Source organism: Herpailurus yagouaroundi, unplaced genomic scaffold (genome assembly GCF_014898765.1).
Source record: "Herpailurus yagouaroundi ecotype Mexico unplaced genomic scaffold, PumYag 181, whole genome shotgun sequence".
In the NCBI taxonomy this organism is placed as follows: domain Eukaryota; kingdom Metazoa; phylum Chordata; class Mammalia; order Carnivora; family Felidae; genus Herpailurus; species Herpailurus yagouaroundi.
The window spans coordinates 21,160,402-21,181,089 of NW_024412412.1; the positions used below are offsets into that span (position 1 = coordinate 21,160,402).

A 20,688-nucleotide genomic window follows, 5' to 3' on the forward strand; every position below is an offset into this window, starting at 1 on the left:
TCTAATTTCACTTTGTACCTGGGAACTATAATAGTCTCTGAGCTCTAGTCAGCTCCAATAGTATTTTCAATTAGCTTCAGCTTCCTGTTCAGCTTTTCAATTTCTCTGGAAGTGAGTCCTGATACTTTTGCAGCTATTACCAAGAAGATGAATCTTTGCTCCATATCAAATGGTCTATGTGATTCTTCAGCTCAGACTCTCAGAAAGGATACTTGCCAGAAAACTTCTGCTGCCATGCCCTCTCTCCTAAGATACTGCACCAAATCAGTCCTAATTAATCACATCCCTTGTAATAACATGTCTGAAATTCTGACAACAGTGAGAGTGTTGAGAGTTCCCTGAGAGTCAATACTATACTTTCAAGAAATCCTAGTTATTTTCTTTATACATCCCTGGTCTGGTACTTGCACTCCTTTCCTCCATTCCTACTGAGTTGCAATGATCTGTTTACATATCTGTCTCTGCCATTTAACCATGAATTCCTTGAGAGGAAGAGTAGTTCTTATGTTTATAAGGACTTAACCAGTGTTTAACATAACGCCTGGCACATCTAAGAGGCTTGGTAAATGATGATTGTGGAAATAAACAAATACACGCTTGTGGATGAAAACGTGATTCCTTAGCAAAGGAATACTGACTGAGTCTGGCTCAGGTAGTAAACAAGGACACAATCAAAAGAGAAGCTTCTGATTCCAAACTAGGAATCCAGACAGAGATGATAAAAGATACTCTAGGGGCGCCTGGGTGGCTCAATCAGATGAACGTTCCACCTCGGCTCAGGTCATGATCTCGCGGTTTGTGGGTGTGAGCCCCACGTCGGGCTCTGTGCTGACAGCTCAGAGCCTGGAGCTTGCTTCGGATTCTGTGTCTCTCTCTCTGCCCCTCCCCTGCTCATGCTGTCTCTCTCTGTCTAAAAAATAAACATTAAAAAAAAAAGATACTCTAAAGTTTTAGTGAGAAAGGTATAGCATAATTTATGGGTATCTGGTTTGTTTGTTTTTTATGTTTTTTATTTTTTTTATTTTTTTTTATTTTTGAGAGAGAGAGAGACAGAGCACAAGCAGGGGAGGGGCAGAGAGAGAGGGAGACATGGAATCCGAAAAAGGGTGCAAGCTCCAAGCTATTAGCATACAGCTGGACGTGTGGCTCAAACACAGGACCCATGAGATCATGACCTGAGCCAAGCCGGATGCTAAACCGAATGAGCCACCCAGATGCCCCTATGGGTGTCTGTTTTTTAAAAGTTGTTCAAACATATCTTTAAAACTAATGCTGGTAAATGCTTAAGTTTAGCTGTTGTAATAAAAAGACATATGAGATTTTTCATTTTATTATTTTAATAGAGTAAAAATTCTGGTTAAATGAATATCTTCTTAAGTAGGGATGCAGGCAAAAATAATTTGTGGCTTGAGCCTTAAAATGTAGAACACTCAATTTTCAGGCACCCCTCCCAAGTGACTACAACATATAAAAAACTGCATATTTGGATTTTAAAATGGTTCCACATACTTAAAATTTTAAAGTACACTTGACTCTTGAACAATACAGGTTTGAATCGCACACATCCACTTACACAATTTTTAAAAATAAATACAGTACAGCTCTGTAAGTGTACATTCTCTTCTTTATGATTTTAACATTTTCTCTAGCTCACTTTATTGCAAGAATACAGTATGTAATACATATAATACACAAAATGTGCGTTAATCCCCTGCTTATGTTATTGGCAAGGTCTTCCAATCAACAGTAGGTTATTAATAGTTAAGTTTGTGGAGGAGTCAAAAGTTACATAGGGACTTTCAGCTGGGGGTGGCAGTGGTGCCCCTAACCTCTGTGTTATTTAAGGGTCAACTCTAATTGCAATGTTACCAGCTGCCTATTACTTCACTTAGCGTTTTTCAGTGCATATTACCAATTCTTTTCTACAATAAAGAATAATTTTTGCTTCTATAATATCTTTCCACAAAGGGTTAATGAAACTCACAAATTATTCTAACTTTTGATTATAGGAATAAAAACAAATGGACAGTACATGTGGTGAAATTTTTAACAGTATATGGATTAGGGAAGGCCAGGGAGATGAGAATATAGCTTTTACAGTTTGAATGAATACTGGTAGTTATAACATAGAAGTACGTGGTAATTGTTGGAGAAAAACACAAATACAAATATGATTTAGAAGATGCTCAAATTTGGTAGGTTACCCTTTTTGCTACATGAAGGACTAAAAAGGAGGGTACAGCAGTGGAGGGAAGAGAAGCCAGAACAGAAAAGGTAAGGGAAATAGAGCATATGATTTATTTGGCATAATCCTGAACCAAGTACAAGACCCAGACTGGTATCAGCCAGGAATACAGGTGACACAGGCAGATTCAAGCAGCAGGCAAATTGGCCTAAGGCCATTATTTAAAGAAGAGATGAGGAGACCAAGTTAAGAGAAACCTGGATTCAGAAAGAAGAAATTTAGTCCCCAGAAAATTGGCATAAGGCCACTGGGGTATAAGATAGGAATCCATAAGACTAGAATTAAATCATAGAGATCACTTCCATTAATAAAGTCAAAAGTGGCCAATTAGCCATTAAGCTCCTTTGTCTTAGCGTCTGTGGTCAGGGTAAACCTAATAGGTGTCTAGTTAAGTGAGCTTTCATATGAGAAGAATATAGGAGACCAGTCCAGCTGACAAAATTAATCCACTTTCATCAAAAAATAATCATTTCCTCCCTTCTCAGTGATCAAAGCCTTCACCAATCAATCCTTTCTCTTCTGTGTAAGATAGGATAGGCTACATTCCTCAAATGTAATGGCTCAAACACAACAGAAGTGTGTTCATTACTCTCATAAGAGCTCAGGACCAGGGTTGGGGATGGGATCAGGGAACTCTGATTCAGAGACTAAAGATGACGTCATTATCACCTGAGGTGCGGGAGGGGGTGGGGGGTGGTATGCAAGAAGTTCATGTGAGAAACTTTTCTTGGCCAAGCCTAGAAGTGGTATAAATCACTTGTGCTCACATTCAGTTGAAGAGAACTTAGTCACATGGCCACACTTAAGTGTTAAGAGATGAAGGAAAATGAAGAAGAAACAAAACAAAACAAAACAAAAGAACTGGGCATCCACAACCCTGACTATTTTGGGGGAAGAAAAGAGATTATGGTCAACAGCTTGCAGTCTGTCATACCAACTTGGGGTAACAACAACAACAACTCATGGGATATAAAGGACAAGGGAGAAAAATATTAGAATTATATGTACGTTTAACAAAGACTTGGAGAGATTCACTTCTAGAACAAGCCACTTCTGTAGGACTGGAAGCCTCAGGGGAGGGAACACTTCCAAATCACCTTTATCAATTTTGCAGGACACTAAACTGCTGTGATTGACTTAGGTTGACGGTTCCACACATTTCATCTCCTGCATTCTGTATCTCTTCCCAAAGTCTTAGACACAGCCACTATTGGCTTGAAGTTTAATGTTTGCATGTGCACTCTCCCTAGCTCTCTATTTCCAAATTTAGCAAAATTTTTATGTATCTCTGACCTTTTCACAAAACACTGAAGCGAGGTTAAGAAAGCACTGGGTCTGATCCTCCATTCTCGATGGTGGGAGCTGCTGAGTGTAAACAGATGCTTTGTGCTCCCCCTCCACAGATCTCCCCGCATCATCTATGGGAGGCCAAAAAGTAATTACTGTCCTACAGTTTACTTTACAAAATCTGAACTGAATGATCTACAGGGAAAAATATAATGGTCTTCAAATTTTTGCTCTGCAATTCTAAAACTGAGTTATTCCTAAACTAAATTTGGTAACAGATCGCTATACTCAAAATATCAAAATAAAAAACCTAAAAATAAAATATACTCAAAATATCAAAATATCAAAATAAAAAACTAAATCGAAAGTCTAAGCAACAGAAAAAAAAATGCCTGAAAACCCCCCCACACACATACACATTTTAAATTCTAACAACTTTCTTTCATTAATATAGTAAAATTCACTCTGAAAATAAAGTATCATCAAACTTCAAAATAATGAAACTACAGCATATGTGACTTTGACAAATATTTACTGTATTAAACCTAATACAATTACGATTTCTTGGCTTCATGCGGGCCAAGGAAAATATAGACATTTTAAGTTTAAGGGAAGGCATCACTGCAATAGTTTTAGATATGGCAAATTTTGTGAAGATAATTGAATTTTTCATGTCAAAAAGATCTTGTAAAACTGCTACTGAAAACTACCCAAGCACGGACCTCAGGGTTGGCCACACAAGCTACCTTATTTGTAAGTGCAAAGCCACAGAGCAGAAAAATGAAATCAGAGATACCTGAAGATAAAAGAATTTAAATTTGCCTTTTCATGTTATTCCTCCTAGGAAATTATATTTTATACCTCCTAGGAAATTCTTTTATGGGAATTGCTAAATATTCTTTTCAAGTTTGCTAAAAACATTCAGGGAATTATTTTTCTAGCTCTAGAAAGCTTTGTCTTTTTGGTCTTACTGAAAAATTGTGAGCTACATTTTAATCTCAGTTTTCCTACTTATAAAAATGGGAGAGTCTACATGGAAATAAAAATTTCAAACACACCTATAAAATGAAATACATAATGTATTCATAAAAACAAATAATGATCACTTTTAGGTAACTTTGTGGAATGTCTGAGTCATGTTGACATGGGCAAGATGAGTGGTTTAAGAAGTGGTAGAAATGATAAAAGTTACATTTTTTAATTACCTCATCTTTCCAAAAGAAGTAAAAATATTCTGTCAATGCAATTATCTTCTTTGGAATTTCCAAACTCAGACCTCTGCAACTAGTACTTAGATGTTACTTCTTAAGGTAGTGAAACAAGGGCCTGCAGGCAACAGAGTACATCATTATCCTTCCAGTGAATAACAGAAAGGGAAGGTTCACTGCCAAGGCACAGTCTCATGTTACTTCAGGTCAGCAATTTGAAAATTTACCCTGTGGTAACGTCTGATTTTCCCAGGGAGGCAAGATTAAATGCCAGATAAAGGATTCACTACTTGACAATTAGAGAAACTGATGCCTACAAGCTGATAATACCCTAAAGAGGTAACTTGAAACAATTATATCAATTATCTAAACACTGTATAATGTATTACCTTTTAGCAGTGAGAAACAGAGCCATGAGAATGAAAAATGGAAGGAAAAATAAAAACCATTTGTATTAACCAAAATTATTTTGATTACTCATCCTTATTAGTTTCTTTAAAAAACTGTTTGATGTTAAATCAAATCAATACTAATTTTTAAAAATAAAGAATGATTAAGCATTTATTTGATTTCATGGAGAAGGCTGAGTATTTGTTATTAGGTCGCACCTGATACTGGCAACTATACTAACATTTTCATAAAACACCAAACAGCAAAGCTCTTTTAAATTTAGACTTTTATTTTATATTTTTTAGGATAAGAATCATGAAATTTTATTCACATCTATTTTTATTCTGGCTAAAAAGATGTTCATGGAAGTACTACACTTGGCTTTCTCAAATGGCTTGAGGCTCATTTAAAAGCTTCTAAGAAGATAAAAGGGGTAATATTTTCTTTGCTTGTTGGGTGGTCGAAAGGTTAAGTATCAAATTCCCAGTGTGGGAAAATCCCAAAGTACTCTAGGTGAAATGTTTTGATGCTAGGTACGTGTGTCCATGTGGAAGTACACACAGCTGAAGACCAGCCAACAGTATTTCCTGGGCCGAGATCAAACAAAGTTATAAAATTAAAAAAAAAAAAAAAAAAAAAGGCAACTGACCACTGACTCTAAAGTCTCTACGTGTAGTTATAGTAGCGTACATTTTAAGGTTCTTTACAAGTTTACAAAGCACTTTCACAAATATTGTCTCAGTATTTTGAGGACGATTGATAGGAGGATGATGTAAGTAAGGCATGTCTCTAACGAGGCCATACGCGTCGTGGTTTACTGCGTATGTCGCGTCTCTTTTGGTCTATTCCAGGCCTTTGCTCCAGCAATGCCTCCCTTGCCCTGCCTACCTAACTCACTATTTTTCTACTACTGGGTACTTCCCTCCAGCATACACATGTTGGTATTCCTCCGTCTTAGCAGGCTTCCTGTCCCACTTCTCCATTTAGCTACCCTTCCCTTCTTCCCCACCTTCTCTCCTGCATTCATTTCCTGTCTCTGACTTCCTCTACTTCAGCAGGTTCTCCCCTCTACCACTCCACTAAACTGTTTACCAAGGGCGTCAATGACCTCTTTGTTGCTAAATCCAAAGGCCAATTCTCAGTTCTCATCTTACAGCATCTGACACAGTTGATATCTCTTTTTTCCTTGAAATAACTGTCTCAGTTTCCAAGATACCACTCTCCTGATTTTCCTTTTACTCCTCTGGCAGTTCCTTCCTGGAGCTTCTCTGCAAGTCCTTGGACCTCATCTCTTTTTAAAATCTGTGATTACCCCCTTGATGATCTCATCTAGTTTTTACATATTATAAATACACTAACAGATCCAAAATTTTTACATGTACCCTTCTGAATTAATATAAATTCCACAAAGGCAGGAATTTGTTTACAGTGGTAAACTTCTGCCTCTCCAAAGCCTACAAGAGTCTCTGGCCTGTAGCAGGTTCTCCAATATTTGCTAAATAAATGAATGGATGAATGTGGTTATAAAACTTATTATAATTGTTAAATAAGGATTCCTTTAAAAATTAAAACATAATATTAAAAACTCAATAATCATCTGGTATTAACAATGTAATTGACTTCAAACTGTGCTGTTGGGAAGGCAATACAGTAAAATATGTTCAATAATTTGTCTTTTGTGGAATGGGAAATTTTTTGATATGGACATATCCTCAAATTTCAGATATATAAATTAAAAATTTCTGTTAAATGTATCTGTAACCGGGGCACCTGGATGGCTTAGTCAGTTAAGCATCTGATTCTTGATTTCGGCTCCTGTCATGATCTCACAGTTTGTGAGTTCGAGCCCCACATCGGGCTCTGTGCTGAAAGTGTGAAGCCTGTCTGGTATTCTCTTTCTCTCCCTCTCTCTCTCTGCCCCTTTCCTGTTACCTCTCTCTCTCTCTCTCTCAAAAATGAATAAACAAAACAAAAAGCATGTGTAACCACTTGAACACTAGAATTAGGATGTATAATTTTCAAGTCACTAGAGTGAGCGAAAAGAATAAAAAAAAAGGACTAATACAATGTCAGGGCATAAGAGAAAAAAATTATACATGCTCATGTAATACAGCAAAAACAGATGCAAATATGTCAATGAATATAGGTGAGTTAAACTCTCATTAAAAAAGAGTAACTCTTGGGGCGCCTGGGTGGCGCAGTCGGTTAAGCGTCCGACTTCAGCCAGGTCACGATCTCGCGGTCCGTGAGTTCGAGCCCCGCGTCAGGCTCTGGGCTGATGGCTCAGAGCCTGGAGCCTGTTTCCGATTCTGTGTCTCCCTCTATCTCTGCCCCTCCCCCGTTCATGCTCTGTCTCTCTCTGTCCCCAAAATAAATAAACGTTGAAAAAAAAAAACAAAAAAAAAAAAGAGCAACTCTTGGGGCACCTGGGTGGCTTAGTCAGTTAAGCATCCAACATCAGCTCAGGTCACCATCTCATGGTTCATGAGTCCGAGGCCCACGTCGGGTTCTGTGTTGACAGCTCAGAGCCTGGAGCCTGCTTCAGATTCTGTGTCTCCCTCTCTCTCCATCCCACCCCTGCTCACATTCTGTCTCTGTCTCTCTCAAAAATAAATAAACAGTAAAAAAAAAAAAAAAAAAAAAAAAAAAAAAGAGCAACTCTCACATTGTATTTTTAAGAAGTCATATAAATGTTCCTTACAAGAGCCAGAATTAAACATTGCCAAGAATTCTTAAAAATGCACAAAATTAAGGGCCAAAAGCATTAAATGGGGCAAAGAAAAATTCACCAAGAAGCTATTACACACATAAGGCAAAATAGTTTAAAATTCTATAATGGAAAACCGGTTAGAAAAATGCAATTTGACCAATTCACAATCATGGCTGAGATGTCAACAAATCTCTACTAGAAATGGATAGGTCAAATGACAAAATCATGTAAGAAAAAAATTTGTGTAACAAAGCAAATAAGATGTTTATTTGTTTTTAATAAACAAAATATATAAACTGATCATATATTATTCTTCATAAAAATATCAATAAGATAAAAATGTGGAAGTTATATAGGCTCAATGAAATATTCATAGACTATTAGAGAATAGGAAAAATAAATTTACCAGGAGTACCTGTATCAATACAGATAAGGTTTTTAAAGATAATATTAAGTAAAAATACAAACTAGAAAAAGATACTATAAAATCGGTATATATTATTCAAGGGTACATTCACTTATAATAATATTATGAAAACTTGCACAAGAATGATAAAAATCAAGTTTAGAACAGTGGTTATCTCTTTGGGGAAGAGAGAATTATGACAGAGGTATATATGCTAACAGTTTATTTTTTAAGCTGTCAGTGCATCTATAGCTATGCATTATATTATCTATGTACTATATTTTTGTAAGTTGGATATATGTCATTTTAAAAAATCATTCAAGTTTTATTCCTTCCCTCATATGGAAAAATGCTAAAAGTTATTAGCAAAAAAAACAACATAAAAAAGACCACTTTGGGAAATTTAAGATATACTATTACACAATTGGGCAATTCTTGGGTTAAAAAAGAAATTAAAACTGAGATTACAAGCTTTTTGAAAATAAATGACACTTAGGGATTTACAATTAACAATCTGTGTAATTTGGTCAAAGCCATTACTGACAGGGGAAAATTAATAACCTTAAACGTATTTAAAGTAAGAATTTAAAATAAGAATTTAGGGGCGCCTGGGTGGCGCAGTTGGTTAAGCGTCCGACTTCAGCCAGGTCACGATCTCGCGGTCCGTGGGTTCGAGCCCTGCGTCAGGCTCTGGGCTGATGGCTCAGAGCCTGGAGCCTGTTTCCAATTCTGTGTCTCCCTCTCTCTCTGCCCCTCCCCCGTTCATGCTCTGTCTCTCTCTCTCTGTCCCAAAAGTAAATAAACGTTGAAAAAAAAAATAAAATAAAATAAAATAAGAATTTAAAGTAAATAAACTATGTATTCAATACAATAAGCCAAAAAATAAATTAAGATAAATTTGAAGAAAATAGAAGGGAATAATTACTAAAGATAAAAGCAGAAGTAAAACAATAAAACAGTAAATAAATTTAATTTTAAAAAGTATTATTTGAAAAGACCAATAAAATAAACCCCTATCAAATCTGATTTTTAAAAAGCAATGAAAATGAAATAAACAATATTAAACATAAATTACATTATATCCACAGTTTGGAATAGCACCTAAATATAAGAATCAGAGATCTATGATTTATCGATATAATAATGTCTTAATATAATATCAGTCTAAAAGGCAAGAACAAAAGGGACAGTATGGTCACATATGTGTTACGAAGAAAATGATATATGTGTTTAAGTTTATAGGTCTGTAAATATATTTTAAAGGCCTGAGATGAGAGAAAACATTTATGACCTATAAAGTAGGAACAGGATTTAAATTTTGCCATGTCCTAGAAGTCAATAAAAAACAAAAATTGGTGAAGATATTAGAAGGCAATTCCCAAGAAACTTATAAACAAAAAAATTCTCTACGTCACCAGTAATCACAGAAATGGAACTTTTTTTTAGAAATGTAATTTGTAACAATCATGACAAATCATTTTTTCACACTCGAATTGGAAACAATCAAATTTGATAATATTAAGTAAAGGGGACACTAGAAGTTCATGACGATCGGGATGAAGTATATTTGGATGCAACCATTTTGAAGAACAATTCAATAGTTGCTATTAAAATTTAGTAGCGATGGACCTAGCAATTTAACATGTGTGTCTACATAGAAACCTGATATTCACTGTAGCAATGTTTCTGATATTGAAAAAATAGAAACAATCAAAATTTCCATGAGTGAGATAATAGTTAAATAATGGAGTAGTGTATAGCTACTAAAAAAGGATATGGTAGATTAAGAGGTGATAGTACACTGGGGTGCCAGGATGGCTCAGTCAGTTGAGTGACCAACTTTTGATTTCGGCTCAGGTCATGATTCCTGGGTTGTGGGGACGGAGCCCCACATTAGGGTCCGCAATGAGCATGGAGCCTGCTTAAGATTCTCTCCCTCTCAGGGCACCTGGCTGGCTCAGTCGGTTAAACATCCCACTTCAGCTCAGGTCATGTACTTGCGGTTCGTGAGTTCAAGCCCTGTACTGGGCTCTGTGCTGATAGCTCAGAGCCTGGATCCTTCTTCAGATTCTGTGTCTGTCTTTCTGTCTCTTTCTCTCCCCCTCCCCTGCTCATGCTCCCTCTCTCTCTCAAAATTAAACACTTAAAAAAATAAAAAAAAAAAAAAAGATTCTCTCACTTCCCCTCTACCCTTCTCCCCTGTTTCTGCTCTCCCTCCTTCCCTCCCTCCCTCTCTCTCTCAAAAAAGGGAAAAAAAAGAGGTGGCACTATAGTAAGATTAAGAGGACACCTAAGTGGGTGAAATAAACCAAGTTAAGAAAGAATGGGTAAAAAAGAGAAACCAAATTCACGCTTTAAAGAAATACACACACACACAGACTTTAGAAAAAGTTGTGGAATGGAGTATTGTTTTTTAAAAAGCAAACAGCACATATATTATTAGCCCAATTTTAGACAAGAGTTACTAGCTTTGTTTAGAGAAACCTTCCTCAAGCATAGAGATAGCAACCGAGTCTAGGACCAAATCCAGTGTTCTTCTTTCTACTCTAGACAGCTTGGCACACTGGAATAAAAGTGCATTGTTTTGTACTCCTTCAGGCCTATGTTCACCACTTCCCAGTTAGGTAACCTTGGGAAAAATAAGCTCTCTGAACCTTAGCATTTTCAACTGACAAATGGACAAATAAACACTAGCTTCACAAATTACAAAGACAAATGAAAACTACACGAGAACAATTCCTTCTCCCCTGGCCAACAGAAACAGTTCATTGAGAATCCTCTGTTAATCAGCAGGGTCCAGAAATAGTCTTAGGGCAGCTCAGCCCCATGAGTAAAGTTTGCCGTGTCAAGTGCCTCTGTGGCACTGTAAGTTGGAAGTTTCTAAATATGTTCAAGATGATAAAACTATTCCGATGGCCTGGTATTTCCTTGAGGCTCCCATCTGCCTCATACTCTGGCACCTTTCTCTCCGTTTTTCTGGCTCAGTTCCAAACATCTAGATTATACGGTATGTGGTAGGTATTTCATTTATTTCCTAAGAGCGATGGCTGACCCTTAATGACAAAATCTCTAGCTGTGCACTAAGCCACTGTCTTCTAGGCCTGGCTACATGACTCTAAGATAGTTTTTCTAGGTTGCAATCAAAGAAATGAACACAACACACCATTAATAGTGTGTACTATTTTACCCTAACTGAAGCACCTTGAACTTACCCAGTTGTATTGGTTAGCTCAGGCTGCCATAACAAAATACCACAGACTGGACGGCTTAAACAGAAATTCATTTTCCCGTAGTTTTGGAAGCTAGAAGTCCAAGATTGAGGTGCCAGCACAGAAAGTTTCTGGTGAGAAGTCTTTCTGGATGGCAGATGGTCGCCTTCTTCCGGTATCCTCACATGGTCTGTCCTCGGTGTGTGGGCACACTCAGAAAGTGTGAGTGAGCTCCCTCCCTTTGTGTCTCTTCTTATAAGGACACTTATCCTATCAGACCAGGAGCCTACCCTTATGACCTCATTTAACCTTATGACTTTCTTAGAGATGCTATTTCCAAATACAGCCACACGAGGGGCTAGAGTTTTAACATATAAATTTCGGGGGGGGACACAAACATTCGGCCCAGAACACCAACCACAGAGTGACTCATCGGCCCTTTTTCTCTACTCACTTATACAGGTCTTAAAAATGTTCTGGCAGGTCATTTCCCTCAAGCTGGCATTTTATTCTGGAGGAACTCGAATACTGGGAGATCTGAGTTGGGAGGAACCCTCTCTGTCAGATCCTTTATAAACAAACAAACAAGCAAGCGAACATTAAGTAAGATCAGTCCTAGAGTCTTTGGCCTACCTAGATCCCTGTGGAGGGGTTCCCCGCTTACCAGTCACAACTTCAAGTTTCCTGCCCACCAACCAGCCTTGGCCTACTTGCATCCCAGTGGGAGATCTCCTGCAAGCACATTCCACCACATGGTTCCCTGTCTGCCAACAATGGCCCAAGGGCACACCAGCAGGTGACTTCCAGGTTGCCAGTTCTAGCTGGTATCTCCCTGTCTGCCAGCCTCAGCCCAACCACTGCGGAAAAGCTCTTGCTGTGAACACACTTTTTCTCACGAGGCCTAAATCCCAACCTGGGGAGGCAGCTGCCCTTCCAAGTTTGTTTTTTCCTTAGGTTCTCTCTCTTGGCCCTAGAATATTCTTTTGAATTTTGATTCCTTCTCAGTAGCTTCCCTATCATAAACAGTTAATAATTCTTCATATTGAACGTTATGCATTCAAATTACCATGTGGTTTCCATCTTCTGACTGGCACCTGGCATAGAACAGCTTGAAGATGAGTATCACTGGGTGTTTCACAGTGCTGCCCCAGGAACAAGAAGACAGGTACGCCAGTGTCTGAGAAAGAAACCACTTCTCCTACAGTTCCCTGCTGCAAGCTCTACTGGCAAAAGAGAAATGTTGGCAAGTTCCAACACCAGCATTACAAGAAGGGCAATGAAGGGTAGATCTGAAGGTTACCTGACATAGTAACCGTGCTGCTATCCACACACAAAGTCGCTATCTAATTACATTAAAAAAAAAAAAAAAGAAAAAGAAAAAGTTAACACATAGCAAGACCTTCCTATGTGCCTGACCATTTTAAGCTCTCTTAATAATTCTGTAATGTAGGTACTATTACTATCCCTACTTTACAGATGAGGAAAGTGAGGCATACGCATGTAAACTTAATTAGCTTTGGCAAGGTTCTGCAGTGAAAGACTTGAGATTCAAATCTAGGTATTCTGACTCCAAAGACTACATCTCAACCATCATGTTGTATTGACCTTTGTTTCTATTGCTAAGACAAAAACAAGCTTTAAAAAGTGAAGAGATTTGTTTCTTTTCTGGAGGCCACTTTCCCCACCAGCCTGACACACCACCAGCGTGGCAAAGTTTCCTCTCATGCTCTTGGGCACAGCTCTGAGCAGTGTCACCCTTTAGACCAGAAAGCTGGCGGGCACTGTGGGGAAGAAACCAATTAAGAAGAAAGTGGAGGAGGTGCTAGAAGAGGGGGAAGAATTCGTGGGTGTAAAAGGTTCCCAAACATGGAGTGGAAAAGGCAAAGGGGATACTCCTGAAGTGCAAGGGGTCCTGAGAGGAGGACAACACATGGGAGTCAGAAGACAACCCGGACTGCCCTGACCTCAATGCCCAGTTTCTACAGTCACAGAAAACAGTACATGGGACAGATAAATCAGAGGAAGGCAAGCACAAAATTGATTCTGGCTCTGAAAATAAGGCAGAGAACAAACCAAAGAAGAAGAAAGAAGAGTCAGAAAAGCCATGGGACTTTGCCAGTGGTTTGGAGCTGGATGGAGCAGATTACTGGAGCTACAGACTCCAGCGGAGAACTCATGTTCCTGATGAAATGGAAAAAATCTGACGAGGACGACCTGGTCCCCACCAAGGAAGCCAATGTCAAGTGCCCACAGCAGGGGGGAGGGGGTCATACCCTTCTCTGAGGAAAGGCTGATGTGGCATTCCTGCCTTTCAGAGGATGGTGGCAAAGAGATGACAAGAATGCACTCTCCCGAGTACCGGCCCCTGTCATACCTGACTGCAGGCTTCAAGTGGGGAGGAGGGAGTTCTACTTGCCTTGACACCACAGGAGTGGCTTGAGAGGATGTCCTTTGAAGAGTCAGCACAGTGTGCTGTGCTCTACAGCAGCCGAAGTAAAGCCCGTCCACGCCATGTAGTTTGCACACCCATCCCAGTGGAGGGGAAGGGGGAGAAGTAGTGCAAGGCAGCTCATTCTGGGTTTTGCTGAGAAAAGCAGAAGGCCTTCCAGGAAGGACAAAACCTGCAGAATGGGTGTGTGGGACAGCAAAAGATACTGTAGATCTTCAAAGACCATCTCCACACCCCACAGCCTGCTTCCCCAAAGTGCTAACGCTGCTTTTTTACAGTGTAGCGTGTGTGTAGTGTAGTTTTTGGTAATCGCTGGTATGTCATTTGTGGGTACAAGGGATGGAGTATGAAGGGAGATAGGTAGGATCATTTTTATTAAAATTTGGGGCCTGACTGGGAAAACGGTGTCACAATGGAAAGAACAACTTAATGATGATTTTGTTCTACGTCCAGAATATTTTATCTTAAAAGAAAAGTGTCACCAGTGACCTAAATGAGGACTATAAGAAACTATTTAAAATGCCTGAAACTTATCACCCAAGGTGTTCCTTGCCTGAGCTTAATGCTATTCCCAGGAAAGAACTAAGTGAGTTAATAAATCACCAGCTGCCACTTGTGGGATGGAAACTGGTTGAGGAGGGAAAGTCTTCTATCGGAGCACATACAGGCCCACTGTTCTGTCTTAGCAGTGCTAACTCTTGATGTTGACAACACGCTTCTTTTTCAATTATAAAGTTATAAATAGCAGCTTGTTCATCCGAGCCACTGGCCAAGGCACTTGGGGAGGGAAAGAAGTGGTATAGAAAGTGGGAAAGTAGGGAAAGAAAGGCCCATGCTCTCAGAATGGAAGAGTCTTGGAGCCTCTCTGTTACTTGAATTTTGAACCCTAAAGCCACTGGTCGCAGCACTGACAGCACAAGTTCACAGAAGCTCTTTAAAAGTTGAATGGTTTCAAAAGCCCTGGTCTCAGGACATTAAACATTCACACTGGCACAGTGGTTCACTTTAGAACACAAAACAAGACTTTTTCTAATCCTAAGAATTACCTGATACCTGAAAAGCTGTCTTCGATCATGAGATCCATTAGTTCTTTTTTTTTTTTTTTTTCAATGTTTATTTATTTTTGGGACAGAGAGAGACAGAGCATGAACGGGGGAGGGGCAGAGAGAGAGGGAGACACAGAATCGGAAACAGGCTCCAGGCTCTGAGCCATCAGCCCAGAGCCTGACGCGGGGCTCGAACTCACGGACCGCGAGATCGTGACCTGGCTAAAGTCGGACGCTTAACCGACTGCGCCACCCAGGCGCCCCAAGATCCATTAGTTCTTGACACAGTCGAGACCTGCACCTAAAAATCCATTATAAAATCTTTCTAGGCATGTGTTAGGCTTCCTTGAAAACTTTGTTTAAATGTAAACTTCCTACCACATTGTCAGTTTTTGTCTTAAAACTATAGGTTTATTTAAAAAACAGTGAAGAAAAACTCTATTAGAGGCCAATGTTCCTCAATATTGCTATTAAAAAAGATAGCACACATAGACGGTAGTTATCTCTGAAAGAAAACTAGAAAAAATATCAAAATGTTAACAATTATTAATTCTGAGTGGTGGGATATACAGTTCACACCTGAACACAGGTTCACCAATACACAGATTTTTTTTTTCTGAAATAGCACTGTAAATGTATTTTCTCTGCCTTATGATCTTTTTTTTTTATTATCAAGATTATTGTCAAATTGGTCTCCATCCAACACCCACTGCTCATCCCAACAGATGTCTTCCTCAATGCCCATCACCCACCTTCCCTCCCCTCCCACCCCCCATCAACCCTCAGTTTGTTCTCAGTTTTTAAGAGTCTCTTATGGTTTGTCTCCCTCCCTAACTTTTTTTTCTTCCCTTCCCCACCCCCATGGTCTTCTGTTAAGTTTCTCAGGATCCAGATTAGAGTGAAAACATATGGTATCTGTCTTTCTCTGTATGACTTATTTCACTTAGTGTAACAATCTCTAGTTCCATCCATGTTGCTACAAAAGGCCATATTTCATTCTTTCTCATTCCCAAGTAGTATTCCATTGTGTACATAAACCACAATTTCTCTATCCATTCATCAGTTGATGGACATTTAGGCTCTTTTCATAATCTGGCTATTGTTGAAAGTGCTGCTATAAACATTTGGGTACAAGTGCCCCTATGCATCAGTACTCCTGTATCCCTTGGGTAAATTCCTAGCAGTGCCATTGCTGGATCATAGGGTAGATCTATTTTTAATTTTTTCAGGAACCTCCACACTGTTTTGCAGAGTGGCTGCAGCAGTTTGCATTCCCACCAGCAGTGCAAGAGGGTTCCCGTTTCTCCAAATCCTCTCCAGCATCTATAGTCTCCTGATTTGTTTATTTTAGCCACTCTGACCTGCATGAGGTGGTATCTCAGTGTGGTTTTGATTTATATTTCCCTAATGAGGGATGACGTTGAGCACCTTCTCATAGACCTGTTGGCCATCTGGATGTCTATTCATGTTTTCTGCCCATTTCTTCACTGGATTATTTGTTTTTCGGGTGTGGAGTTTTTGGTGAATTCTTTATAGATTTTGGATACTAGCCCTTTGTCTGATATGTCATTTGCAAATATCTTTTCCCATTCCATTGGGTGCCTTTTAGTTTTGTTGTTTCCTTTGTAGTGCAGAAGCTTTTTACCTTGATGAGGTCCCAATAGTTTATTTTTGCTTTTAATTCCCTTGCCTTTGGAGATGTGTCAAGTAAGAAATTGCTGTGGCTGAGGTCAGAGAGGTTTTTTCCTGCTTCTCCTCTAGGGTTTTGATGGTTTCCTGTCTCATATTCAGGTTCTTTATCCATTTTGAGTTTATTTTTGTGAATGGTGTAAGAAAGTGGTCTAGTTTCAAATTCTTCTGCATGTTGCTGTCCAGTTCTCCCAGTACCACTTGTTAAAGAGACTTTTTTCCATTGGATATTCTTTCCTGCTTTGTCAAAGATTAGTTGGCCATACTTTTGTGGGTCCAATTCTGGAGTCTCTATTCTATTCCATTGGTCTATGTGTCTGTTTTTGTGCCAATACCATGCTGTCTTGATGATTACAGCTTTGTAGTAGAGGCTAAAGTCTGGGATTGTGATGCCTCCTGCTTTGGTCTTCTTCTTCAAAATTACTTTGGCTATTCGGGGTCTTTTGTGGTTCCATACAAATTTTAGGATTACTTGCTCTAGCTTCAAGAACAATGCTGGTGCAATTTTGATTGGGATTGCATTGAATGTGTAGATTGCTTTGGGTAGTATTGACATTTTGACAATATTTATTCTTCCAATCCATGAGCAGGGAATGTCTTTCCATTTCTTTATATCTTCTTCAATTTCCTTCATAAGCTTTCTATAGTTTTCAGCATACAGATCTTTTACGTCTTTGGTTAGATTTATTCCTAGGTATTTTATGCTCCTTGGTGCAATTGTGAATGGGATCAGTTTCTTTATTTGTCTTTCTGTTGCTTCATTGTTAGTGTATAAGAATGCAACTGATTTCTGTACATTGATTTTGTATCCTGCAACTTTGCTGAATTCATGTATCAGTTCTAGCAGACTTTTGGTGGAGTCTATTGGATTTTCCATGTATAATATCATGTCATCTGCAAAAAGCGAAAGCTTGACTTCATCTTTGCCAATTTGGATGCTTTTGATTTCCTTTTGTTGTGTGATTGCTGATGCTAGAACTTCCAACACTATGTTAAACCACAGCGGTGAGAGTGGACATCCCTGTCATCTCCCTGATCTCAGGGGGAAAGCTCTCAGTTTTTCCCCATTGAGGATGATGTTAGCTGTGGGCTTTTCATAAATGGCTTTTATGATCTTTAAGTATGTTCCTTCTATCCCGACTTTCTCGAGGGTTTTTATTAAGAAAGGATGCTGAATTTTGTCAAATGCCTTTTCTGCATCGATTGACAGGATCATATGGTTCTTTTCTTTTATTAATGTGATGTATCACATTGATTGATTTGCAAATGTTGAACCAGCCCTGCAGCCCAGGAATGAATTCCACTTCATCATGGTGAATAATTCATTTTATATGCTGTTGAATTCGATTTGCTAGTATCTTACTGAGAATTTTTGCATCCATATTCATCAGGGATATTGGCCTGTAGTTCTCTTTTTTTTTTTTGCTGGGTCTCTGGTTTGGGAATCAAAGTAATGCTGGCTTCACAGAATGAGTATGGAAGTTTTCCTTCCCTTTCTGTTTTTTGGAATAGCTTGAGAAGGATAGGTATTATCTCTGCTTTAAATGTTGGTAGAGGGGCGCCTGGGTGGCGCAGTCGGTTAAGCGTCAGACTTCAGCCAGGTCACGATCTCGCAGTCCGTGAGTTTGAGCCCCGCGTCGGGCTCTGGGCTGATAGCTCAGAGCCTGGAGCCTGTTTCCGATTCTGTGTCTCCCTCTCTCTCTGCCCCTCCCCCGTTCATGCTATGTCTCTCTCTGTCCCAAAAATAAATAAACGTTGAAAAAAATTAAAAAAAAAATGTTGGTAGAATTCACCTGGGAAGCCATCTGGTCCTGGACTCTTATTTGTTGGGAGATTTTTGATAACTTATTCAATTTCTTTGCCGGTTCTGGGTCTGTTCAAGTTTTCTATTTCTTCCTGTTTGAGTTTTGGAAGTGTGTGGGTGCTTGGAATTTGTCCGTTTCTTCCAGGTTGTCCAGTTTGTTGGCATATAGTTTTTCATAGTATTCCCTGAGTACTGCTTGTATTTCTGAGGGATTGGTTGTAATAATTCCATTTTCATTTATGATTTTATCTATTTGGGTCATCTCCCTTTTCTTTTTGAAAAGCCTGGCTAGAGGTTTATCAATTATGTTCATTTTTTCAAAAAACCAACTCTTGGTTTCATTGATCTGCTCTACAGTTTTTTTAGATTCTATATTGTTTATTTCTGCTCTGATATTTATTATTTCTTTTCTTCTGCTGGGTTTGGGGTATCTGCTGTTCTCCTTCTATTTCCTTTAGGTGTTAGATTTTTGATTTGGGATTTTTCTTCTTTCTTGAGATAGGCCTGGATTGCAATGTATTTTCCTCTCAGGTCTGCCTTTGCTGCATCCCAAAGCGTTTGGATTGTTGGATTTACATTTTCATTTGTTTTCATATATTTTTACATTTCTTCTCTAATTGCCTGGTTGACCCATTCATTCTTTAGTAGGGTGTTCTTTAATCTCCATGCTTTTGGAGGTTTTCCAGACTTTTTCCTGTGGTTGATTTCAAGTTTCATAGCATTGTGGTCTGAAAGTGTCCATGGTATGATCTCTTTTATACTTATTAAGGGCTGTTGTGTGACCCAGTATGTGATCTATCTTGGAGAATACTGAACGTGCACTGGAGAAGAAAGTATATTCTGTTGCTATGGGATGCAGAGTTCTATATATATATATGTCAAATCCATCTGATCCAATGTTATCATTCAGGGCCCTTGTTTCTTTATTGATTCCCTGTCTAGATGATCTGCCCATTGTTGTAAGAGGGGTATTAAAGTCCCCTGCAATTACCAGATTCTTATCAATAAGGTTGCCTATGTTTGTGATTGTTTTATATATTTGGGGACTCCTGTATTTGGTGCATAGACATTTATAATTGTTAGCTCTTCCAGATGGATAGACCCTTAATTATTATATAATGCCCCTTCTTCATCTCGTTACAACCTTTAATGTAAAGTCTAGTTGTCTGATACAAGTATGGCTACTCCAGCTTTCTTTTGACTTCCAGTAGCATGATAGCTAGTTCTCCATCCCCTCACTTTCAATCTGAAGGTGTCCTCAGGTCTAAAATGAGTCTCTTGTAGACAGCAAATAGATGGGTCTTGTTTTTTTATCCATTCTGATACCATATGTCTTTTGGTTGGAACATTTAGTCCATTTACATTCATTGCTATTATTGGAAGATAAGGGTTTAGAGTCATTGTGATGTCTGTAGGTTTCATGCTTGCAGTGATGTCTCTGGTACTTTGTGGTCCTTGCAACATTTCACTCACAGAATCCCCCTTAGGATCTCTTGTAGAGTTGGTTTAGTGGTGATGAATTCCTTCAGTTTTTGTCTGGGAAAACCTTTATCTCTCCTATTCTGAATGACAGACTTGCTGGATAAAGGATTCTCAGCTGTATATTTTTTTCTGTTCATCACATTGAAGATTTCCTGCAGTTCCTTTCTGGCTTGCCAAGTTTCAGTAGATAGGTCTGCCACTACTCTTATGTGTCTCCCTTTGTAAGTCAGAGCCTGTTTATCCCTAGCTACTTTCAGAATTCTCTCTTTATCCTTGTATTTTGCCAGTTTCAGTATGATATGTCGTGCAGAAGATCGATTCAAGTTACCTCTGAAGGTAGTTCTGTGTGCCTCCTGGATTTCAATGCCTGTTTCCTTCTCCAGATCAGGGAACTTCTCAGCTATGATTTGTTCAAGTACACCTTCAGCCCCTTTCTCTCACTTCTTCTTCCTCTGTAATTCCTATGATACGGATATTGTTCCATTTCATTGCATCACTTAGTTCTCTAATTCTCCCCTAATACTCCTGGATTTTTTAATCTTTTTGTCACCTTCCTCTTTTTCCATAATTTTATCTTCTAATTCACCTATTCTCTCCTTTGTTTCTTCAACCTGGGCTATGGCCGCCTCCATTTTATTTTGCACCTTATTTATAGCATTTTTTTTAGCTCCTCATGACTATTTCTTAGTCCCTTGATCTCTGTAGCAATAGATTCTCTGCTGTCCTCTATGCTTTTTTTCAAGCCCAGTGATTAACTTTATGA

General features: G+C 38.8%; 1 protein-coding gene and 1 pseudogene across 5 annotated transcripts in view; one reads left to right on the forward strand and one right to left on the reverse strand.

Moving 5' to 3' along the window:
* Positions 1-20,688, reverse strand: part of MICU3 (mitochondrial calcium uptake family member 3) — a 113,011-nt gene that overhangs the window by 70,926 nt on the left and 21,397 nt on the right. The gene's annotated exons all lie outside the window — the stretch shown is intronic.
* Positions 2,899-13,895, forward strand: LOC121039999 (chromobox protein homolog 1-like; annotated as a pseudogene).